We start from the raw sequence: 26,556 nt of genomic DNA, 5'->3' as shown, positions 1-26,556 counted from the left end.
GACTCTAGCTCGAGCACTGTCCATGCGGTGAGCCGTTACAACAACAACTCTTGTGGAATCACGTTGTTTTACATGCGAGATCGTGTCACGTTCACGCAACAATCAACATGCCACATCTAACAACAAGGAACACATCTGTAACGGGAGCGAGGGATACAAACTTGTTTATAAGCTATTCATTATTTGTCTTCTATATTATTATATTCTACTACTCCTATTATCATCATCACCATATAACTATAGGGTGGAACTTTGGTAATGCGGTGACACCTAAAATGAAGAAGACGAGTGAGATGCTGTTGACAGATCTAAAAATGCTAGTTTGTGTTTTTGAGTTGAGGTCATTTTGTTAACCATACAGTTCTACATGACTCTGTGGTCCTCTCCAGCCTTCATGTTGTTGTTGTTGTTGTTGTTGTTGTTGTTGTTGTTGTTGTTGTTTGTTATGTCTTTGTGTTAAATGAAATCAGACTCTGAGGTTACATAAAGCTTCTGTCTCAGTGAGGCTCTAACAGAGGGGTCCCGACAGGTACGCTCCTCGGCTGTCACAGCTCGTCAGCTGCTGCCACAGTGTGATGTAATGACTCCTTTACCACGCTGTAAAAAGTGACGGTCCTCACTAGTAATCTGCTTTCACTTAAAGAGGAAACTTTAGCTATTGTAAATGTACCTGCAACAAATATATAGTTATATCTGACTTTAATGTAAAAAAAATAGTTATTCACATGAATTACATTCTTTGACAATCAATTAAGGAGCAATATGCAATATTGATAGCTAACATTTAAAATGGGTACTGCAGTCCAAATTTAAAATACAAACCCCAATTCCAATGAGGTTGGGACATTGTGTAAAATGTAAATAAAAACTAAATACAATGATTTGCTAATACTTTTTAACCTATATTCAATTGAATACACTAGACAAGTTATTTGATGTTCAAACTGATAAACTTTATTGTTTTTTTTCCGCAAATATTCACTCATTTTGAATTTGATGCCTGCAACACATTCCAAAAAAGCTGGGACAGGGGAAACAAAAGACTTAGAAAGTTGAGGAATGCTCAAAAACAGCTGTTTGGGACATTCCACAGGTGAACAGGTTAATTGTAAAAAGGTGAATGTCATGATTGGGTATGAAAGGAGCATGCCCAAAAGGCTCAGTTGTTCACAAGCAAGGAGGTGGCGAGGTTCACCACTTTGTTTAAGAATGTTTCTCAAAGTAAAATTGCAAGGAATTTAGGCATTTCATCATCTACACTCCATAATATAATCAAAAGATCCAGAGAATCTGGAGAAATCTCTGCACATAAGCGGCAAGGCCAAAAACCAACATTGAATGCCTGTGACCTTCGATCCCTCAGGAGGCACTGCATTAAAAACCGACATCATTATGTAAAGGATATTACCACCTGGGCTCAGGAACACTTCGGAAAACCATTGTCAGTTAACACAATTCGTCGCTACATCTACAAGTGCAAGTTAAAACTCTACCATGCAAAGCGAAAGCCATATATCAACAACACCCAGAAACGCCGCCGGCTTCTCTGGGCCCGAGCTCATCTGAGATGGACTGTTTCCTGTGGTCTGAAGAGTCCACATTTCGAATTGTTTTTGGAAATCATTGATGTCATGTCCTCTGGGCCAAAAAGGAAAAGGACCATCCAGATTGTTATCAGCGCAAAGTTCAAAAGCCAGAATCTGTGATGCCATGGGGTTGTGCCCACGGCTTGGGTAACTTGCACATCTGTGAAGGCACCATTAATGCTAAAAGATACATACAAGTTTTGGAGCAACATATGCTGCCATCCAAGCAAAGTCTTTTTCAGGGACATCCCTGCTTATTTCAGCAAGACAATGGCAAGCCACATTCTGCACGTGTTACAACAGCGTGGCTTCGTAGTAAAAGAGTGCAGGTACTGGACTGCAGACCTGTCTCCCATTGAAAATGTGTGGTGCATTATGAAGCGCAAAATTTGACAACGGAGACCCTGGACTGTTGAGCAACCAAAGTCGTACATCAAGTATAAATGGTAAAGAATTCCTTCTACAAATATTCAACAATAAGTGTCCTCAGTTCACAAACGCTTATTGAGTGTTGTTAAAAGGAAAGGTGATGTAACACAGTGGTAAACATGCCCCTGTTCCAGCTTTTTTGGAACGTGTTGCAGGCATCAAATTCAAAATGAGTATGAATATTTTCAAAAAAATCATCATCATCAAGTCTAAACATTAAATATCTTGTCTTTGTAGTGTAGTGATTAGCAAAGCATTGTATTCTGTTTTTATTTACGCTTTACACAACGTCCCAGCTTCATTGGAATTGGGATTTGTACTAGTCTTCTCCGGCTCATCCTCCCCAGACTCGCAGCTCACTGGGGTTGCCAGGTTGAGAACGCTGAACCCAACGTACCACGACATCAGTGTTAGCTAGATGCTGGCTATGTTGACGGTCATCATGTGTGTGTGTATATATATATATATATATATATATATATATGTTTGACGTAGCCAAAGCTTAGCCTGTTATCCCTAAAGGCAGCCACACAACAGGCTGATAATCGGCCGTTGGACAGTCTGGTGAGGTCAGTGAATCGAGTCTGTTCGGTGTGTTCCGTGCCGTCGTTCGTTGGAGGAGCTGTCGGCCTTCATTTTTGCCGACCTGACATGTTCAGTCGGAGACAGGGCAGTCGGGACTCACCGCAAGCGGGATGAGCGTGACTAAGCCTCTCAAAATCTGACGAAAATCTTTTAAATTGACCTTTGTCGATCTGAAATGAAGACAGATTCAGCAACTGCATGGCCTATTTATCGCTTAAATGTTTTCAGAAACACGTTTCGGTGAACTATTTTAGTACAATATGAGATCGTATTTTGAATGAGTTGCCATTAATGGCTGGTTGAAAAATCCAAAATCCGGAAGCAGCAGCCAGACCCACGTGACACGTTCGTGCAATCAGCTGCCGGTTTTCATTTTTGGGCGACAATACAGATTAGCGCCACCTGCTGTTATGGAGACGTATTACATCTCGTCGCTTTGGTGTGTTCCGAGGCACTAGTTTGACCGACTCGGGGAGACTGATCAGTCCAACTGCCTTTTCTGCCAACGGTCGGCCCGGTATGTAGCTGTCTTAAAACAAAATCCCACTGCTTTAAAATTACACACTTTGCAGTTTGGGTTTAGTGACTGCCTGCCTTACCTCTAAGGCTGCACGATATGACCTAAACTCACAATTAATTGCACATTTTACCTCGATGACGATAAATTAACGATAATTAATCATGTTGTTCTAAATCATCTTTTCTGAAGCCAAAATGTTTCCAGACTGCAGGTTTTTTGGGCACAAGTTGCTCAGTTTACTGGAACTTGGTGTTTGAGTTATCCTCCATTATGTTTTCCATTTCCTGTCCAACATTTCATAATCGTGGAGCTGGCGATGGTAACCACAAGAATATTCCATAACGTAACATACCGTACATTGCAGAGCAACCTGTAGAGAATGTTAATTAGGCTACACGGTTGTTTTGCCAAAGTTAAATTGCATGTTTCCATTATGAGGAAGTCAAACTTGTTGTTTCTGTCATATGTCTGCGTCATATGTGGTTGTTGCCGAGATAGTAAACAATAGCAGTTAGCGTGGGTTAGCATGACGGTGTTAGCTAGCACCAGTCGGGATCACTTCACTGGCAGTGTGTCTCAATTTGTTTTGCGAGTAACAAACTTGAGTACTCTATAATAATTGAATGCGAGTACCCGGATGTTGAAATTACTGAAGATGCCCATCCCTACTAGCAGCTGCGATAAATTAGTGAAGCTCAATGCTTACCTGTTCAGGAGGAAATTACTTGTGTCTGTTTTAACTGCATCAAAAATAGTGAAAGTGATAGTGATTCAGAGGCCCCTATTTTAAAGATCTAAGCGCACGGCGTGAAGCACATGGCGCAGGTGCGTTTAGGGCGTGTCCAAATCCACTTTTGCTAGTTTGACGGCGGAAAAAAGGGACCTCGCGCCGGGCGCATGGTTCAAAAGGGTTGTACTTAGTGTCTTCATTAATTCATAGGTGTGCTTTGGGCGTAAAATGCAATAAACCAATCAGAGTGTCATCTCCCATTCCCTTTAAAAGCCAGGCGTGTTTGGACCTTGGAGCATTGCTATTATGATGGCGGATTTGCACCGTAATATTTTTATTTGTAATCGTTGCGCCGCATGTTTTTGTGCTGCTGTGTGTCCCTGTGTTTGGAACAAGCATAGTGTGCGCTCGCTGTGTATAAGCCTAGGCGCATTTTACTAATACGCTGTTAAAATAACAATGAAATGCTGCATTATTGACTTTAGACCAGGTTTTTGTTGGTCAATTGCGCGATCACTTCCCGCTGCCTCAAGATAGTAATACGCCAAGAATTCACCTGAACACACCCCCTTGTAAGACCAGCACGCCCATGGGTGCAAAGATGGGCGCGGGTGCATTTGCCATTTAAACGACGTGGACGCTGGACGTGAAATTGACAACTGTGTCGGTCTTAAACTAGCAAAGACACTTGCGTCGGGCTTTGCGCTGCGCTGGGTGCAAGATAGGGCCCTGACACCGACAGTGATGAGCCTAGCTTGTTGAGGCAATAAAGTAGAAGCCAGCCAAGTTCCAACATCTCGTACAAAGTCTTCCCATCAGCTGTGATGAAGAAAAAATAAACAGCGAAGCTCACGCCTCTACAGCAGGTAAAGTCCTAAAAGACACGTTAAGATAGATATTTTCTACAGCGTGGTGTTTCCTCCACTGAAGAAGAACATCTGACCTGGAGTGTCCTCAGCCTCATGCTTAGACGAGAGGTCATGAGGTCACAGCACACTATGACTCTCCTCGTCGTCACTCCGTCAACACGCATCACGTCCTGCAGGCGTTTTTTTTTTTTTTTTTTTTCTTCTAAATAACAACAGCAGCTCATTCTTCAGTCTGAGGAGCAGATTTAGCTGCTAGGACGTCAGTCTGGATTAAATAGTGCTGAGTTCCGATCTTGTTTTAGCTCTGACCTCCGGGCTCCAGCACACATCAGACAGTCTGCTTTTAAAATGGAGGAAGAGTCCAGTTAGCAGAGGCATACTTCACCTTCAGGCTAAACACAAAGTCCTAGAGGGTCCTGTGAAAATATTAATGAGGCATGAAGTGACTTCTCATTTAAAGCTGTGAGTATGAAGTGGACTTACCTGCAGTCCTCAACTCGTTTTACTCTGATCATCTCATTTCATTTATTTATTTTCTTAGTTATAGGAACAACGCACATTAATTGACATTTCTGTAAGTGTGCCAGTGTTAGCCAGCTGGCTAATTTTCAACTGCAGTCCTTTTGTGAGATACTTTGAAACCAATAAGGTGATTGGTGCTTGGAGACACAAGACAACACACCATTGAGACAGCAAAAAAATAAGCATTGTCAGTGCAGAAGCCATGCATAGTAACAGGAAGCAGCAAAACAGTACAGTAATACATCCCCAATGTCCACTATTCAGTAGGGGTGGGAATCACTAGAGGCCTCACGATACGATATCATCACGATACTTATGTCACGATACGATATGATTGCGATTTTAAACATATTGCAATTTTTTACCAATTTTAAATGATGTCCCCAAAATGAAACTTTGTCAACATCTGTTTGATCTAAAAAGATATTTTTTTTTTCTGTTTGTTCATCTCACTTCAATTTTATTGCTGCAAAATGGGATTGTCAAGCAGACAAACCGACCAACACATATATAATAATACATCGATACTTGGCGTCTGTGTATTGATACATTATTGCCACGGAAAATATCGCAATACTATGCTGTATCGATTTCCCCCCCCCACCCCTACCATACAAGCAACATAAAGAAACAAAACCATATATATACCAACTATAGCCATTTTTGACACATAAAAACATGCAGAACAGCAATAAATATAATAAAATACAACAATAATGATGGAGATCTTTATAAAAAGAGTCAAACTAAACAAATAATGTAAAACATTTGGACCCACAGCATTGTTACTGCCAGCAATGAACCTTTTTGAGCAGTAGTGTAATTATTATGAAAAAAATTATTTAATAATTTTAAGCCAGAGACTCCATTTGATATTTTACTATATACAGTGGCACTCATGAGTTTATGAACCCATGCTAAAGTTGACTAAAAAGAGGAATAAAAAAATCATCTTTTGGAAATTGATCTTAATTTAAAAAAATTATGAAAAATCCAACTTTTAAGGACACCAATTTTCTTTGTGAATGAATAATGTATCGTAAATAAATAAATGTTCTTCCTTTCAGATTCATATGAAGTCTATTTTAATGAAAATGATGAATAGGCACCTAATAAATGTTAAAAGGCTTTAAATCACGTGTCAAACTCAAGGCCGCCGGCTAAATCCGTACACATATATACAATCCGTACAGACCTGCACCAGAGTTCGGATGAGATTTCACACGAGCCGGACTTTCCGACCAAACACTCCAGGGTTCTTTTTAAACGGAGTGTTTTGTAGGGATGCGGTGGGGGCCATCAACACAGTGAAAAAGTTTTATTCATACAACAGAAAACTCTGATTGGACAGATAGTCTAGCTAGCTGTCTGGATTTACCCTGCAGAGATCTGAGGAGCAGTTAACCATAGTCCTCAGAAATCCACTGGAGGTTAGAACACCAACACTAAGGAACAGGAAGGGGACGGACATCAGCTGAAAACGAGGGACATCCGTGGAATTTTCGGTGGCAACGGACCTAGATATAGACTACTAGAAATCAGGCTGTTTGCATGGTGTGTTGACCCTGGCAATGAAGGCACATGGTTCTTGAGACCATGAACGCCACTTCTTTGTAGCGTTCTTATTCTTGTCATCAAAATGGATGCGATAGATACAGCACAAATTGCCTCCATCTACCGAAAGAAAAACAGAAATATTTTGGAAGTGAAGCCAGTTAGTTGAAATCATCAACATATATAAAACAATGTCTCTAAGGCTGCCATTTCATTTACAACTTTTGCCAAATGAAAATCTCCCTGATTTTTAACAGTTAAACACTAAGCAAAGTTAAATAACAATAAAATAAGTCAGAAAAGACTGTGGAGCCCAGCTGACATTTAAATTGAGCTGGTTTGGCAAACAGAGGGGGCTGAGGGGCTGGGAAATGAAAAAATAATTTCTGAAAAGGTTAAATTAGTGAGTTAATTTAAGTAATTATTTAGTGACACATTTTATCAGGTCACCTGCACCTCAGTTTATCACAGCACAACAGTTACCATGGTCAAAAAACACAAAACTGCTGTTTTTTCCCCATAGATAACAGGCCTGGCCTTTTTAGTAGGCTATATCAACCGTTGTACTGGAAATATCCCTAGTTTTCATGTCAGAACCTTTGTTCTTATATTTTATTTTCAGTTGTTTCAACTTCCGTTTTTTCATTGTACTGCACCTAAATTAAATGCATTTTAGGTTCAATCACAGTCAACCAGTTTTCACCTGTAATAACATAATTGTGATTACATATTGCAGTATTGTAATCTGTTGAAATTACTTGTTTTTATCTTTGCTGCTTGAAAAAGGTGTTATTAGTATCAATGGGACTTCCTGGTTAAATATAAATAACAACAGTTTGGACAGATACCTTCATCTGCAGTCATCACGATGGCTACATTAGTGGCTGTTTCTGAGGACTCTCCTTCCATCTGCTGTGCACCTAAAGAACATAAAAGAAAACACAATAACATCTTTCTTAATACAGCATTTATACTGTCAATGGTTATAGTAAACATCTAAATCTAAATCTCAACAGTCAACTCAAAGTGTGAAATGATCAGGATACCAAGCTTATAGAAGCTGTTTAATGTCACTTGGATAAATATTGTATCTATATATTGTAATTTTCAAACAAGTGAGCTTTTCTCTGTCAAATGTCAATGGCTGACCTCAGAAGTTTCATTTAAGCTCGAATTTAAGCAATACCAAAAACTGATTTGTAGCAATTGGCTTTTAAAATGTATTAAGATTGCAAGAAATACCATTTCCACACATGGCTTCAAAGATCTGTTCCACTGACTTCTTCTGGATGCAAACTGCTGTGTCTGTTGATTTAAAGACATTCAACCACGACACAAAGGTGAAAATTTCATCATATAATTTGCATCAGACATTAATGTGGACAGTGGTCAGATATGCTGTGTAATGAGAATTGAATTACAAAAGTTACATATCTAGTGAAATGTGTTTCTTAAGTTTAATGTTATATATTCATTTAAATTTAATTACATTTTTTAATTACATTTTTTTATTGATCTCCAGCAGTTGGGGGGGGTTCGGTGCATTGCTAAAGATCACCTTGGCAGTGCTCAGGAGGTGAACTGCCACCTCTCCAGCTACTCAGTCCATAAAACAACTCAGCATACCTTCTGCGTCCATGTGCTCGGACATTCCCTCTGCCATGTCAGTGGGGTTGCATTGTGTTGTATCTAATTGATAAAAACTGAGTGTCCCAAATGATGACGGTCTTATTTGAGACAGGTTATGGTTAGGGTTAAGGTTATGGTAGCACAGGTGGTTTAGCAGGTTCATAATTAATTAAGAACATTGTATGGGGTATTTGGGACACTTAACTGCACGTATACCATAACGTTCTCATGTCAACACTAATGTCACACCACCATAAAACATTTAAAACATTTTTTTCTGTATTGTTTTCGCTTATTGACGCCTTTTGACTAAATAATCACAGTTTAAAGGCTCTCATTTTAATGGTCTTACCTGTACATATCCCCGTTATCCAGCAGACTTCTGGTTAGCGGCGACCTGGATTCCTCCTGGGATTGGATCTGGAGTCTTCTCGTGTATGTATCCGTGATTAACCATGCGAATGGATGATAACAGCCTTCTGAGCCTACCAGTAGGCATAGCAGGCCCCTTCTGACCCATATCTATGAGGCTGATAACCGCTGATAATGCCCATTCAATCCAATGATAACATTCGAAGCGGGTGATTTTATGGAAAGTACCCCATGCCGATCTTGAGGTATGGTGAAGGATATGTGATGATGTGCTATTTAATATTTTACTTTTTAATATTAATGAACGTGCGTTACATTCAAGCCATTGCCAAATGAGTTGCTACAGAGCTAATTAACTATGAGCTCCACACAACTCTCTCTGTATCTCTCAGTATGACTGTGTTCAGAAGATTGTGTCGTCCGGTGACTTTCCCACGCAGAAACTCAAGTGAAGATAATGACCTCTTCTGAAGAGTCCATCATGTTTCTTTAATCCTCCGTGTCCTCCTTGGCTACTAGCAACTGCGTGGAGGTGGGGGGGGCAGCATGGAAGGCTTGCATCATGTGGACGCATTGACAGTTTTGTTGTCATTACTTAGAATTCCTCATGTGGGCAGCAGAAATTACACACTATAGCTTTAACAGGATTATGAAGAGGTGTCAGTTACTTAAGTTAAATAAAATAGAAAATGAAATGCACCTTGTTTCATGTTGTCTTATATCATTATCTCAGAAGACATTGCCCTCCCAAGAAATACAACAGACCTCCAGCAGCAGTAAGAATTATGACTCATGTCTGTTGGGAGCAAAGGAGGCGGCAGCGTGATGTTGTAATAGAGCGACAAAGTCGGAGTGGATGACAGCGTTGTAGTCGACTCACCAGCTGTCTAGTCTGAGTCCAAGTCTGACTCACCAAAGAAGAGTCCAGGAGAATCACCAACTCAAGTCGGACCCCAGTCCAGGATTCGAGTACTCCATCACTGGTGAATGAATGGTCCAAAAAAATATAAGACTTTGACACAGCAGACAGCTGTTTTCTACTAAGGTCAGTGGTTCGATCCCTGGCCCTGCAGTCCCATGTCAAAGTGTGCTTGGGCAAGACACTGAACACCGAATTGCTCTTAATGCTGCGCCATCAGTCTGTGAATGTTTATCTGATGAGCAGGTGGCACCTTGTATGGCCAGCCTCGGCCGCCAGTGTATGAATGTGTGTGTAAATGGTGAATGGTGCCTGTACTGTAAAAGCGCTTTGGGTAGTCGTTAAGACCAGAAAGGTGCTATATAAATGCAGTCTATTTACATTTAACAAAGCATTTTGCCATAAGCATTGGTAACCTTCAGATAAATGATAAAATGTATCATTTTCAAAGATGGTGATGATAACGTGAACTAGTTGGTGTCCACTGTCCAGGGCTTCACATTAACTTTTTTGCTCACCAGCCGCCCCTGGCTAGTTGTTTTCCAAAGATACTAGCCACTCAGCCTTTTCACTAGCCACAATTCTGTGGGAAATTAGGTTTTATTTGATTAATGTTGCTATGGTGTGCTACAATTTACTTGAAGAACCAGATTTACAACTCTTTAAATGTAAATGACCTCCCAAATCAAGACTACATAATAGGCCTAACACTACATTAAAATATTATGCTCTGATAAGGTTGTGTGTAAAGCTCCTTTTATATGAAAACATGCAACCGATTAAAGGTGCAGTAGGTAAGACTTATAAAACTCATTTTCTGTCATATTTGCTGAAACTGACCCTATGCTCGAGTAGAACTACATGAAGCAGGTAATTTAAAAACCACCTACAGCCTGTAGTGCGATTTGCAAAACTCCACAGCTCCCTGTTCAGATGCACCAATCAGGGCCAGGGGGGGTGTCAATCACTGCTCATGCACACGCATTCATTGTTGCAGCTGTCGCCGTGGTCCTGCTGCACTGCCTGCTACGCTCTGCGGGCCCTGCAGTGTCCTGCTGCGTCCTGCTACATCCAGCTATGCTCTGCTGTGCCATGCTACATCCTGTAACGCCCTGCAGTGCCCTGCTACAACATGAACTACTACGACTATTTCTAGTCACTGTTCCATTATCTTTATTGTGACTATTATTGCCACTGTTCATAACACCGCCAACCGGCACCATCAGACACCGCCTACCAAGAGCCTGGGTCTTTCTTAAAGGAAAGGAAAAGGAAGTTTTTCCTCGCCACTGTCGGACTAAATGCTTGCTCTTGGGGGAATTACTGGAATTGTTGGGTCTTTGTAAATTATAGAGTGTGGTCTAGACCTACTCTATCTGTAAAGTGTCATGAGATAAGTCTTGTTATGATTTGATACTATAAATAAAATTGAATTGAATTAAATTCATTCTCCCTTGTGGGGGGAGGGGCTTAGGATACCGTTTTGGGCTTTAGTGGAAAGGGGGGAGGGACTGAGAAGTTGTTGATGTTAAAAAATGTTGGCTTAGTCCTGGATCTTCGCAATCCTACGTACAGCACCTTTAAGACAGACATAAAGTCATTTTGCATACGTAGTGCAGGGGTGTAGAAGAGTAATTGAAAGTGGTTTGGAGCATGCGCTCAGGTGTCACTCAAGCGGAGTCAGCAGCTGGCACACGCCCTCGGTGACAAGAAGCGGAGCGCACAGAGAAAAACTTTTTTTTAAACAGTCAGTTGTCATCTACTTCTTTTACAAACCTCTGTCAAATTTTTTTTTTCTGCCACAAGCGCAACTGTTGCCAAACACACCATGCAGAGTGCGCACGCTGAACGGAGCTCTGGGGGATATTGGAGAGCAGAGCGTGCACAGAGGCCTGCTTGTGGTGTTGAAACAGAAAAAATACCCAACGATGAGGTGTGTTATTAGGTGACGGCTTGAGAGGGACCGGGCCACCATACTTTGGCTGTGAACTGCGCAGTAGATTAGAGCTGTGCTTCTGTGTCGGGTGGTGGCACAGTACTCCAGCGACCAGTGTTATAACATAGTTATATATGCCTATATGCCACCTGCCACTGACACATTTTACCCCCATTTGGCAGGTAGGCGGATGCTAATGTCAAGTCCTGTTGGTGTCATATGCAAACTTGAAGCAGCAGATTTAAACGTTACAACCAAATACTGCATTTCACTAAAATCACTTTAGTTTTTAGCCTAATAAAAGTCCTAAGTAAGGGGTCCTTGGCTTAAAAAACATTGAAGACCCCTGGTGTAGGCAATGAGAAACGAAGGGATTTGTGTGTATAGCTTTGCAGCGACTGTTTAACAAATCTGAATTATATGTCAAAACAGGGGAATAGTGTTTATAGTTTAGGAAAATGGGTATGTTTTTTTGATATGGCGTTATGGTTTTGAAATGTTAGTTCAAAAGCCTGGTTATAGTGTTTAAGCAATCAAGAAAAACTGTAATATATGATTGCCAGAATGATTCTTTTAGAGCCAGAATGGGCAAATGGCCAGAGAACATACATACAACATCTGCCATATCTCTGCCATACGCCATACAAGCTTCGATAATAAAGTTGAAAGGACAACAAAATCAAATTAAAATGTAGCGCAGTTTATGAGAGCAGCAGGCCATGGTAATCATAAATAAGGTATGATTGATTTTACCAGGTATTGTTGCAATAATTGCAAAACATATAAGCAAGATCGCCACAGTCGGCAGTCAGCAAAACAAGCTACAATGGAAGTTGTTGGGCAACTGCGCACCCAATTTACTATTTAAAAAAGTGCTCATTTTGCCACTGACAGGCTCAGATTATTATTCTAAGTGTCTGACGACATTATGGAAAGGATTTCTAAGGAGGTCGACCTTTCTGTTAAAGAGCAAAATCCTTTTTAAAACATTCGCGAAATTTCTATCGCTAAAGCCATCAGACTCCATGTAAATAAACATTTTAGCATTGTAAAATACACTTCATTCAAAGTTGACAAACACAAAATAAAACTATGAAAAGCCGTCTTGGTTTTATACAGTCTATGAAATAAACACATCATTTACAAATTTACACGTAAGATTATATTGGCTCTGTATGCGCTAAAAGTATGGTTATTTACATAGAGTCTGGTTGGTTTAGCAACAGTTTCTGGTTAAACAAAGATTATACTCTTTAACATAAAGGTCTATCTCTGTAGAGATTCTTTCCATAATGTTGTCAGACACCTAATAACAATCTGAGCCTGTCAGCGGAAAAAACAGCACTTTTAGTGGACTCAAATTGACGATGTATTTTGACCACGGATGTATTATATTGACTGTGACACAGGGGAGAATTCAGTCCAAAATGGTGGCGGTTGCGCAAAAAACATGTGAATGCCGCCTCTTATTATTATAACCTTTTTGGCGCAACGCAGTAGCTAGATGCTGTCTATGTTGGCGGTCATAAAAGCCTGTACCTGGCTGACAGTCAATTTCCGGCGGCGTGTGTGGGTGTGTGTGTGTGTGTGTGTGTGTGTGTGTGTGTGGGTATCGACCAGTGTAGCCGAGCCATGAGGAAACAGCAGCTGTCTGAACGCATCGACACACACTGCTGTGAAGAACACACACACACACACACACACACACACTGTAGCCTACTCTGGATCTGTTCAACACTGTAAAAAGACGTTGTTAGACACAAGTCTCTCTGTATTTCTCAGTATGACTATGTTCAGAACATTGTGTTGTCCGGTAACTTACCCGCGCAGAAACTCGAGTGTCCTCCTTGGCTACTAGCAATTGCGTGGAGGAGGGGTGGGGGAGTTGCGTGATCACGGAAGGCTTGTGTCATGTGGACGCGCCGACAGTTTTGTTGTCATAACTTAGAATTCCTCATGGGGGAGACAGAAACTACGCACTATAGCTTTAATAAACAGAAATATGCAGTGTAGACCACAGGGAAGAGAATTCCACAACTTAGAACAATTGGATCACTCATACGTGAACTAGCCCTTAAAGCTATAGTGCGTAGTTTCTGTTGCCCCCCATGAGGAATTCTAAGTAATAACAACAACACTGTCAGCGCGTCCACATGATACAAGCCTTACGTCCTCCCCCACGCAGTTGCTAGTAGCCAAGGAGGACACAGAGGATTGAAAAAACACGACGGACTCTTCAGAAGAGGTCATTATCTTCACTCGAGTTTCTGCGTGGGAAAGTCACCGGACGACCCAATCTTCTGAACATAGTCATACTGAGAGATACAGAGAGAGTTGTGTGGAGCTGATAGTCTTAATTAACTTTGTAGCAACTCATTTGGCAATGGCTTGAATGTAACGGATGTTCATTAATATGAAAAAGTTACGCACTAAAGCTTTAATGTTTTGGTATATTTACAGGGAGATTTTAGGGGGAAAAGTGTCTCCATGTCAATATAGTGGTAGGGAAGTGGAGACACTTCTGCCCATAAAGTCTACACTATACATTTTATTTTATAATTAAATGTCTGTACTATGGAGCTGTAAAGGCCAATTTGAGAGTCTGATATAAACAGATCAAATCCTTGCAGAGCAATCTGAAAATATTAACAGATTCTCCTGTGTGGAGATATGAGGTTTCTGTCTCTGTCATTAGCATTAGTGTCGGTCTGAACGCAGCACATTAGCTACAGGTTTTACTGCGCTATAATTAATCCTCTTCACGCTCATCTATAATTCATGGAGGTGGATTTGTTTCTTCTTGGATTTGGAAGAGAGAGAGAGGAGTTTATTTAAATGTTACACAGTTTGGTGAAAATAAGGTGGTGGTGTGTGTGTGTGGGGGGTGGGGGGCTGTAATTAAACTGGCTTTTAATGTTTAATTTTGTTCTTTAATCTTAATGTGTGTGTCGTCCCCCCCCCCCCCCTCCCCACACACACACACACACTGCACGTGTCTGGCCTGTGTGGGAAAATGATTTCCTCTAGAAGATAGAAATCCAGTAAAAAAATCAGTCCAACCCAAACTAACTAATCTGACCGCCTGATATTGCGATTTGATTCACTTTAAAGATGCAAATGTACAAAACTCCTCTGTGTTCAATCCCTTTATTTTTTCCTCATACATATTTAACATCAAGAAGCCTTTTTTAGACATTTAAATTTGATTTAAAAAAAAACATTTCACATCAATCTGATGAAGCTTCAGGATTTCTGAGAATTAAATCGGTTTTATATACAATGTAATGCAAAAAAATAAATGCAAAGTTTTTGGTGGAGCTAGGCAGTTTTCCGCTCTGTTTCAAGTCTTTGTGCACAGTTGATCACACTCTATACTGGACTAATGTACATCTTCTTCAGAATAAAACATGTAAAATCCAAACTGTGCATTGCAAAAAATATCCTTATTGATAACTAAAGTTTTACTTTCTTAAAACAAGTGGAAACAACATACTGCTCCATTCACACAGCCATTCACCCTGTGTGTGTGTGTGTGTGTGTGTGTGTGTGTGTGTGTGTGTGTGTGTGTGTGTGTGTGTGTTGCACACACGCACTTACTGCACATAACATTTAAACATTTAAAATTAACTGACTGAACATTGTTTTCTGACGTAGCCAGCGTACTCCACACAAGGAATTAGTTTTTCCTCTGCAATTTGTTTCCCCAAGTACAGAATAGGGTTATTTTCTGTCTTTATTTAACGCAATACGCATTGTTGACAGTTTCAACAATACATCAATGATACCTAAGCGGGCACTACAGACCGACATTGCAGTCCTGCATACTGTATGTGGAGCGGAGCAGTGAACAACTCTGAGCTTCAGTTTCTGCAGGCATTCAAAAGATAGCAGTTGGCTCGCTTGTTGCCTTGGTTCTGTGTACTGTGTGTGTGTGTGTGTGTGTGTGTGTGTGTGTGTGTGTGGGTGGCAGTGTCAGTCTCTCCACCCTGCACCAACCCGAGTTTGCTTTTGTTGCATTGCTCCTTTTGTTAACATTGGCAACGTGCACATCATATTGGTCATTGCATTCATGCATCCTCATAAAGCAGTGATCCTAAACTAAAAACCCCATTGTCATTATGTTGGTGAAATAAATGTCAGTTGGTTACCTCTGAGTTTGGTGTGCATCTCCTTCCTTTGTAGTGGCCTGCGAGCTGCTCATAACAGTATAAAGTTGAGCTTTTCTTAACTTTCCCTCCTACTGTTGGGAGCCTTTTGAATCTCTGGGGGGTGCAGCCAGGTCCCATTCACAATGAATAGCAGCTGTTTATTATTGTCCCAGCGTTTGAGTCTGTATGTGCGAACAGTCCGTTGGAGTGTAAAGTTCTACAAGCTGCGCTGTACTCAGGCAATGCGGTGCTTTGAGCTAAATGCTAACATGCTCACAATGACAATGTTAACATGTTGATGTTTGTGCAGAAAAATACTTCGCACATCTACAACGTGAGACAGGTGTGTTGAAGGGGGACAAGCAGGTCAAAAGTTGCAAAGAAACTCCTCTGATATGATTGGTATGATATAGGTTAGGGGTGGGAATCACCAGAGGCCTCACGATACGATATAATCACGATACTTGTGTCATAATACGATTTTAAACATATTGCAATTTTCTGCGATATATTGTAATTTATTACCTTTTTTTCCAACTTCAAATTTTTTTCTGTTTGTTCATTTCACTTCAATTTTATTGGTGCAAAATGGGATTGTGAAGCAGACAAACTGACCAACACATACAGTATATAATAATACATCGATACTTGGCGTCTGTGTATCGATACAGTATTGCCATGGAAAATATTGCGATACTATGCTGTATCGATTTTCTCCCCCCACCCCTATTAATTTATTAATATTATTAATTACTATTAGGGGTATATATATATACCCCTAATCATTCATTTACATTAAAAAATATGTTACAGATGCATTGTTCCATTTATAGTGTAGCATACGGAAACTTAGTCTACTTTGGATGTATCGTGAGATAAACTGGGTATCACTGTCACTGTGTCGAGAGCCAAAGCATTAAGAGATTATTGTAGCAACCAACGTAATATCTTAGATTAATATAGTGCATTTCATGAAACCTACGGACGCTTTACACAAGTACAGGGCGACAAGGGAAGAGAAAATAGTAGGCCAACACAAACACGGACTGAAAATAAATAAAAACCGGGCGCTAATTAAAAGGGTGTGTAATTTAATGTAGGCTACTGGCGTACATCCACATTGTGCATTGTAACGTTATTTTATGAATGAAATAGACATATTACATACCTGAGGGCCAATTCGGGTCAGTGTTGAATCATTTACAATCCCGTAATTTTCTCCATCTGTTGAAAGCCCAACCGAGTGTGACTCGGTTTCACTCGTCCTCTTTCACGTTCCCTTTTAGCTTCTAGTTGTTCTTTGTTTAATTTCCCTCTTTTCTGTGATGGCCCTGCCTCAGTATCAGCCATAACTACAACAGATAACAGCCATAACTACAACAGATAACTTCTAAAATAAAATTAAAATACATTTAGGCCTATATGAAGAAATCTCCTGCTTCCTTTTAACTGGCTGCACAGGCTTTTCTGGTGTTACAAAGAAATCTGTGACCCGTCAGAATGTGTGCTCTGTAGCGCCATCTACCTGCTGTAAATCATTTTGTGACTGTGCAGGAAAATTTGGACCCGGGCAGAGGCCTTACTAAAAACTATATAAAAATAGCGTTCTTTTCACTGTTAGTCTTGTTTCCTGTTACAGTTTTTTATGATCATTAGATATAAAATTACACAGTTTCAGAAACATAAAAAAGTTACATATAGTTAATTTAAAGACCACGGTGGATTTGGCCGTGGCTGCAGCTGGTTGTTTTTGGCAGCTGCTGCTCTCTACCTACAGGCTGCAGGTTTGTGTTTTTGTTAAGGAACTTTCTGCAGAGTTGCTGGCGGTACGGCACTGCATTTGACTGCTGGACATTTACCCTGGATTACCTTTTTTATATAGCCACAGATCATATGACTGCTTCATTAGTGCTGGTTAACTGCTGGACATTTACCCCGGTGGCCTCATTCCAAAAACTTTGTTTACGATGACATTCAGGATTTTTGGTATAACAGAAACTTTCCTAACTGCATTTAGGAGAACAAAAATCGTATCTTATGATAGGAATTTAGCTATTACAGAGCTGTCCAAACTTAGGGATTTCCCAAGTTAAGAATCCTTAATTATTATGGAATAGTCGTAACTACCTGTTCCAATTTGAGTTTTAACAAATGCGGTTGTGTTTTATCTTTTGCCGTTTAGTTTTGTACTTCCAGGGCTACCGTAGCTAATAGATACTTTTACCCCCTGGATCCTGTAATTAAAAAAACTTCAGGTTAATTACCGTCTTCTCCTAAAAGACTGTTTTACAAATCAAACCCTGATGCTTTTTCTTCTTCTTGAAGCCCCTGGGAGCAGATCAGAGTCTAATCAACATGGATGTTTAAAAGAATCACTCTCAGAAACGCTCCAACATCCTCCTGCTCAGCGTTACAGAGCTGTGAGTCACTCCACTGAAGGAACCCAGCGAGGGATGAAAGTGGTATTAGTGCCGGTTAATTCGTCCTGACAGTTGGAAATGTTAAATCCTGCAGGGGGCTCAGCTTAGCGCGCTCACTCTCTGCCTAAGTAGGTTAAATACAAACCAGTGTGATCAATCTGCAGACACTAAATAAATCCATGCAGTCGAGCCAAACACCGGCTGGAAACTCTTGTGACTGAAGAAAAGTGAAGGAGTAGAAACACCAATGGTAGCACAGAAGCCCTGGAGCAAGGCACTTAACCACCAACCAGTGGTGAAATGTAACTAAATTTATTTATTCAAGTACTGTACAGTAATATGAGGTACTTGTACTTGGATACTCTCATGTTATGCTACTTTATACTTCTACTACATTTATTTACCAGCTATAGTTATTCTCAGATTAAGATTTTACAAACAAAAGATGTGAACAGTATATCAGATATAATGCTGTGTCATAGATTTAACTTTCCAAAAGTATATATAGCATTTAAAATAAGCTTCACTTCAACCGGAGGTCACTCTTTTTCGACCAGATGTCCGTCACCTTCCTCTTTCTTTGTGTTGGCGTTCTAAACTCCGGTGGATTTCTGAGGACTATGGTTAACTGCTCCTCAGATCTCTGCAGAGTAAATCCAGACAGCTAGCTAGACTATCTGTCCAATCTGAGTTTTCTGTTGCACGACTAAAACTACTTTTGAACTTTTACACATGTTCCACCAAAACAAGTTCCTTCCCGAGGCTATTTTACAGCGGCACCGTGGCTCTGTCAGGCACTTACCCTTCCTCCGCAGCGCTGTAGTGGAAGGTCTGGCAAAGCGAGACTACCAGCTGCCCAGAGGCAACCAGTAGAGGCAAAGATGATTTACTAACCAGAACAATGGGTCCAGTACCCAGGAGCCACTTACACCTGCCAGGGGGTCGAGTGTTACAAGAACAAGAGCAAAGATGCTATGGGAAGAAAGGCCAGTAGAAGGAAGAAATGAAAGACAGGGGAGAAGTGAAGAGTGTAGGACAGAAGAGAAGAGAGGGAAAGGGCGGGGGGAGGGGGGTTGAATCAGAAAGTAAAAGAGAATACAGTACAGAAAAGTAGAAGGGAATGTAGAGGGAAAGAATAGACGAAAGAATGGAAATAAAACAGAACCGAAGACAAAGAGAGAATCAAAGAAAGAATAGAAGAAAGATGTAGAGAAGAAGAGAAAGAAACATGGAACAAATGGAATAACAGAAGCAAAGCAAGGAACCAGAAAAGTTATTTTTTTGGGATTGTATGTTTCGGGGTTTTTTTTGTTTTTTTTAAATAAATGTAGCGCTCGATGTACAAACTGCAATGAGTTGCAGTGAGGTGGGCGGGGTAGATTGCAGTCATACAAAGTACAGGACTGTGATTCCAGAGTCCAGTTTTCATATCCAGACTCCAATCTGTAGTTAGGTTTAGACAACAGAACCTTGTTGCCTAACACTGGAGGGGTAGCATAAGCAGCACGTTAGCAGCAGCCTCAGCCCGCCATAGGTCTACACAGGGTGTGTTCAGGCACAGTATTGAGTGTACGTCACATACATTTTGGCAGTGCTCAGAGCTTGTCACACAAGTAAAGTGGAAGAAAACTGACTTAAAGTGTAGAAGTACACTTTGGGTCGCGTTTCTGCATGCATAGTGAAGTAGAGTGAACCGCAAACCATTACGTGGCCTGTGTAGAGCGCTGGATTGATTAAAATAGAAGCATATCTGTTCTGTCAGACAAGCTTGAGACGGTGACTGCTGAAATACTTTCTGTAATGTCTTGGAGATGTGGTTGTCCTACAAACTTCCTGCTTGCTGCCTATCCACTTCCTTCTACAGCTAGTATTGACGGGTTGTAATGGATCCCACGTAACTTCTAGGCAAGACCCGCCCTACGAAGCAGGCCGATTGGTTGGGGTTAGGCATTGACCTCGAGTGGTTAAGGTTAGGATAGCCGATTGGTCAGGGGATAGGACCTGAACAAATCAGGTTATGGTACATTACGTAAGTACGGACGCCTGGCCAATAGTAGTGTGTGAATGCTATTGAAGGGCGGGTCTTGCGTAGAAGTTGCGTGGGTTCCATAATAACGCGGTATTGACACATTATTATGGATCCAACTGCCATTCTAGGCAAGACCCGCTCTTTAGTAGCATTCGCGCGCTACGATTGGCCAGGCGTCTAGAACTTAGCGCCGCTCAAGAGCCAGACCTTACTCTGCAGCGCTGCGGAGATAGGTCTGGCAATGCGAGGCTACACGGACCGTGACAGAAGTAGGTGTGTAAAGAATTAAAAAAGAGTTTGTAAGTGAAATGTATTTATAGAGCGCTTATCACAGTTTAAAAAGTGCTCATTAAAAGAGTGTTCAAAGTTTATAAGGTCTGATTCCCAACACACGCTTTGTTTTATCTTCCAACAAGTCTCATCATGTGATTTTAATGCAGGGTTATTTATTTCATTTGATGTCAGTTTGGGTTGGCTTGAGCTTCACTTTTGATAAACCTCTCGACGTTCATTTTGCGACCTGCTCAGCTGGGACTGGAAGCAGGGTCAGACAGTCAGACAGACGGCTGTTGGAGGAAAAAGGCCCCGCAGCTGCTCTGCTGCATGACATTACAGAGGAAAAACACGACGAGGAAATGTATGCTGCTGCCTCTTTGTGTTCACGCTGTGAGAGAGCAAGCTGAGCGGAAACTGATCAGATCTGATCAGAGCCACGTTCAGGATGAGGCCAGCGGTGCGGGGCTGACTCCGAGTGTGTGTGTGTGTGTGTGTTTGTGTGTTTGGGAGAGGGGTTGGGGGGGGGGGGGGGGCACATTCACATAGCCATAAACTAATTTCATCCAGAGTCGTGGTCTCAGCATGTCTAAAAATAATAATGCTTCACATGTTTTATCTACAAACTGGAGGTCAGAATCAGCGTTCAGTTCTTTATAGGAGCTGTCGAACATCTATTTTTGGTTAAGAATTATTTTTTTGTGTCCCTATGTTTTAATTTGAAGTTATGACTTTTATGTCATTGTGTTCGGTTGGTATTCGGTTTGGTTTTATGTTGATTTTCTTCTCATAATGCCCACTTATTTTAATCCCTATTTTCATACATTCATGTTTCAATCTATTTTCTTTTTAATCTTCATAATGGAAAACTGTTTTCATGCTCATGCGTTTCATTCCGGAGGTCAAAGGTCATTACGGAGCAGCTCGGCCCGCCTAGCTCCAATTAGTCAGTCAAGGTTGAAAATGATATTTAGAGAAATACTTCAGGCCAAAAGCCGAAAACAAATAGCTGCTCATCATCATTAACGAGGTCAGATCAAACTAAATCATGATGACAACACGTCAATAAAGTTCAGAAGGAAACGGGGATGACGCAGAGCTGTGAGAGACAGAGAAACAACTGATCTCTCTAAACAGATATTTGCATATGAATAAAAGAATCTAAAGGCAACTGTTAAGGAAAAACTCAGTAGCAGCTTTTTTTCAGGATACGTGAAGGTTCGGGAGACTTTGATGTCTTACACGCAAGCATTTATTGATCTCGAACGAGGAGATTAAGGAAGACAGTACAGTTTAAAGGACCCATGGCATGAAAATTTCACTTTATGAGGTTTTTTTAACATTAATGTGAGTCCCCCAGTGGCTAGAAATGGCGATAGGTGTAAACCGAGCCCTGGGTATCCTGCTCTGCCTTTGAGAAAATGAAAGCTCAGATGGGCCGATCTGGAATCTTCCCTTTATGATGTCATAAGGGGAAAGGTTACCTCCCCTTTCTCTGCTTTGCCCGCCCAGAGAATTTGGCCCACCCATGAGAAAGAGAGAGACATCATGGCTTTAAAACAAGCGAAGCATGGCAGTTGGTCAAGGCCACACCCCCCCCCTCCACCTTGCCCCCCGTCTCTCCTCCTCAATAGCATTTAAAGCTACAGACACAGAAATGGCACATCCTAAGTAAAGCTCATTGTGGGACTGGCTCTAGTGGCTGTAATTCTGCACCAAGGCTGAATTTCGGGAAAGAGACTTCAGATACAGTATTAGGGGACCACTAAGGTCTATATAAAAGAGACTTCAGATACAGTATTAGGGGACCACTAAGGTCTATATAAAAGAGACTTCAGATACAGTATTAGGGGACCACTAAGGTCTATATAAAAGAGACTTCAGATACAGTATTAGGGGACCACTAAGGCCTATATAAAAGAGACTTCAGATACAGTATTAGGGGACCACTAAGGCCTATATAAAAGAGACTTCAGATACAGTATTAGGGGACCACTAAGGCCTATATAAAAGAGACTTCAGATACAGTATTAGGGGACCACTAAGGTCTATATAAAAGAGACTTCTGATACAGTATTAGGGGACCACTAAGGCCTATATAAAAGAGACTTCTGATACAGTATTAGGGGACCACTAAGGCCTATATAAAAACATCCCAAAAGCAGCATGTCATAGGACCTTTAACCACGATGGGCTTTGTGTGTCGTCCCCAACTCTGAGGTCCTGTGCCTTTTCCTGATGCTTATATCCCTAGCCCCAACTATCAAATAGGTGATATCTCAAGATATTGATGGTGCCAATGAAAAGATATTCACCTTGAGCATAGTTCTGGGATGCATGAGAAACTATGTCACCTTGTTACACTGCTTACACTGACCTCCAAAAGGAGATAGTCCTGAAACAAAACATTCCTTTATTATGGCTGCTGTCTACCTAGGCTCCCTGATTGAGACAGGCAAGCAAGGATAGAACAGGTTTGGATATCAGAGACTGGATGAATACTCTCGTCCCCTGCCCTGTGACGCCGTAGGAGCGACGCAGTCGCTACAGCGTGGAGTTGACACAGAAGCATAAAACAGCCTTAAGCTTTCCCTTTAGTCTCATCGTACCACTACATGGTGTTTCCGGAAATTCCACCAAAGCAACAGGGCTAGATTTTAGTATTGAAAGCATTCTGGTTTCCGTTCGTAGTCAGTGTTTTGGTTGGTCGGTTGATTTGAAAGTATTCAGTGTGGAGAGCAAAAGAGGCGGAACGCATTAGCCGAAATATAATCTCGGAACCCATCGGCTATTGTCTGACGACGATTTAGCTTTTTTGAAATGTATCTGCATTCATATGCAGATATCTGTTGCTGGAAATGACCAAAAATGTCGTCTCGATGTAAAACACCTACAAAAAGTATCGACTCGGACTGTAAATAATGACACACGGAAGAGGAAGTCAGAATCAGAATTGACTTTATTGTCATTGTAAATACATACAACTAAGTTAAAAGTGCTACTCTATGGTGCAAACATAGAAACACATGTTAAACTAAGTAGTAACTAAATAGTAAAATAGTGAAAGTATTTAGTAAAAGAATTTACTTGTATTGCACATTATTACGTAAAGTGCAGGTGTGTTTCATAAGTAGATGAAAGTGCTTATTGCTGTTTCCTATTTATGTATTGGCCCGTATATCAGTTATCCGGATATCCGCTTGCTACACCGGATCCAGAATGCTGAATCATAGAATACAATAGAATGCCTTTTATTGTCACTATACACATGTACAATGAGATTAAAAGCAACTAATTTTCCAGTGCCAACATGTACGTAAAATAAATATAACATGGAATAAAATAAGTAGTGCAAAAAAAGGGGGGTAAGGTGCACAGTTCTGAGACGCTATATACATATAAAAAAATATATATAAATGGTTTTATATACAGTGTGATATGCAGTGTGGGTTATTGCACATTATTTGAATATTGCCCAATAGTGGTGATCATATTCAATGAGTAATAGATACTTGACAATGAGAGTAATGATATTGCACAGTATATAGATATTGCACAGTATTATATATATATATATAATGAAATCATAAGAGGTACAATTCCAGTGAAATGTTATCCCATCAATTTGTGCATGATTCCTCATTAAGCAAAAGGTGGCCAACAGATCGGCACACAGAAAAAGTTACCCGGTTGAACCGCACCGGTACTCCAGGATCCAGCCAAGTCTCAGCAAAAGGACACCGTCAACCCCGCTGGAAACCGACTTCTGCACACTGGCTATGAGGATGCCCAGCAGAGAAGTCACAGTCGGTGTATAATTCCTCCACACTTAAAAAAAACTTTCTTTTTATCTGACTATCAGGCCATTTCTTTCATCCAGCAACAGTCAACAACACTGACTTCTTATCACCTTTACAGTTACTTTAGTTTGTAGAGCTTGTCCTGTAGGAGATTAATGTTCCTAAATTAAAGCTGACAAATCCCAAACAAATGACTGACTGACACAGATGTGTGTGTGTGTGTGTGTGTGTGTGTGTGTGTGTGTGTGTGTGTGTGTGTGTGTGTGTGTTGATTTGTTACACTGTCTGTACCTTCAGATTATTATTAGACATAAGGCTTAGGGTGTGACACACGCACACGCCCACACACACACACACACACACACACACACACACACACACTTACATTAATCATAAAAAAAGATACATAAACAAACTAAAAATTAGTTAGATCCCTGTTTTGGGTTCTTCTTGTCTCTAATTGCCCTAAATAATTTGGATTTTAGATATTTTTAGATTTTATATATGGTTTCTATCCAGCTTTATATATATATATATATATATATATATATATATATATATATATATATATATATATATATATATATAATATAATATATACATACATAGACATACAAACACACAACACACACACACACACACACACACACACACACACACACACATACATATATATATACACAATATACATATGAACAAGATGTGCATTCATTTTTAAACATTGTGCTGCTGAAGCCTTTATTTTAGCATGATTCAGTTCATATTTTTTTAATGTCCGACCTCGTCAGATTTCTGTCATGACTTGACTTGTATGTAAAAATGATTTATACAGACATGAGACCATGTAAAATGACCAGACCATTACAGTAATGGAACCAGGTGCATGGCTGAAAGCGGCTCAGCAGAAAACAACTTCATGATGTTAAAGGCTTGTATGAACACAGCAGCTATGATCAGAACACAAAGTGATCTGCCAAACTAAAACATATATGAAATATGAGTGACAGACTGTGAAGCAGTGTGTTGTGGAGTTCTATGATATTTAAACTGTGTGTTAAAGTCACACTTTGCTGCCTGCTTCCTTACAAACAAACTTTCTCATGACATCAGGCACAAATTAAATTGTCAGACGTGACTCAAACCAACACACCTCTGCTGTGTTAATGCTGAACCACACGCACACACACACACACACACACACACACACAGAGGAGGTGAAACCAAGTCGTTATGGTTACGCTGTGTAACAGCAACGCCCTTTAACTCCGGAGGAGTGATGTCACATGGTCGCCACCCAGGCGTGCGTCATAGTGACACTGACAGACGGAAACCTCGACACAATAACAGGTTTATGTTTACTGAGCTGATAAATACACTGACACACACTGAACACTGGGAATTCATGGGTTTGTAAACTCTAAACTAAAGCATTAAGTTTAAAATCCAAATGTTCAATCTAGCAGATGAAGACCTATGTAATGTTAAACCCTATACTGTACGTAAAATTGTGTTTAGTTTTCTTGATAGATACCTGAGACTTTGTACATGATTCTTTGCTACAAAGATCACATTGCTTGACTGATTTCATTCATGCTCAGTTGAGAGTATATTGTATGCCAATATAAATATGACAAATTGACTTTATTTTTTTTTTACCGGAATGTGGAGACAACCTCCAGATAGGGCACATTGTATGTAGCCTGAGGGAAGGCTGCTCGTTAAGTTAATTGCTCTGCGATCATGGGAATGACTGTGAGAGGTCTTTCTCAGGTGGAGTCTGAGAAAGACATTTCACAAAAAGTGTATTGGATTAGAAATCCAATACACTTTTTGTGAAATGGCTGTCCATTTTGTGTACGCCATTTTGTGCACGTGCGTGGGACAGGGGGAAGACCATGGATGTATAAAGAGAAGCAGTGTGAGCAAGACGGATGGTAAATCTGGCACATGTTAACGTTTTGGGGGGGGAAGGGTGTATTTGTTTGGGTGCTGAGTTCAAATAGCAATCGTATTATTGAGAGATAATATAGTGAGGAAAACTGAAACTCTACCAAGGATTTTAAAAAGAATGGGTGTTTGGGTTGTTTTTATTTCTAAAAATGACTATTTCATTTTCCGGAGATCGACTATTTAAAGTGCTCATATTATGCTTTTTGGCTTTTTCCCTTTCCTTTATTGTGTTATATATCTTTTTTTGTGTATTTTATAGGTTTACAAAGTGAAAAATGTGGTGTT

The 26,556-nt window shown here is 40.5% G+C and overlaps 3 long non-coding RNA genes across 3 annotated transcripts; 1 reads left to right on the top strand and 2 right to left on the bottom strand.

Moving 5' to 3' along the window:
• The first annotated feature begins 1,189 nt into the window (after positions 1-1,189).
• LOC116041425 lies at positions 1,190-16,999 on the top strand. Its single transcript, XR_004102950.2, has 3 exons — positions 1,190-1,480; positions 15,325-15,330; positions 16,989-16,999. It is a non-coding gene; the product is annotated as an uncharacterized LOC116041425 (long non-coding RNA).
• On the bottom strand, positions 6,881-8,498 carry LOC116041418. Its single transcript, XR_004102943.1, has 4 exons — positions 8,422-8,498; positions 8,038-8,100; positions 7,644-7,715; positions 6,881-6,915 (listed from the first exon to the last, which is right to left on the bottom strand). It is a non-coding gene; the product is annotated as an uncharacterized LOC116041418 (long non-coding RNA).
• Positions 8,925-23,011, bottom strand: LOC118493053. The gene is made up of 3 exons (XR_004894996.1): positions 22,884-23,011; positions 16,186-16,187; positions 8,925-8,935 (listed from the first exon to the last, which is right to left on the bottom strand). It is a non-coding gene; the product is annotated as an uncharacterized LOC118493053 (long non-coding RNA).
• Positions 23,012-26,556: the final 3,545 nt, after the last annotated feature.

This window comes from Sander lucioperca, chromosome 14 (genome assembly GCF_008315115.2).
Source record: "Sander lucioperca isolate FBNREF2018 chromosome 14, SLUC_FBN_1.2, whole genome shotgun sequence".
Lineage (NCBI taxonomy): Eukaryota > Metazoa > Chordata > Actinopteri > Perciformes > Percidae > Sander > Sander lucioperca.
The sequence above is the reverse complement of the archived record's forward strand: the minus strand, read 5'-3'. Positions and strand labels throughout refer to the sequence as shown.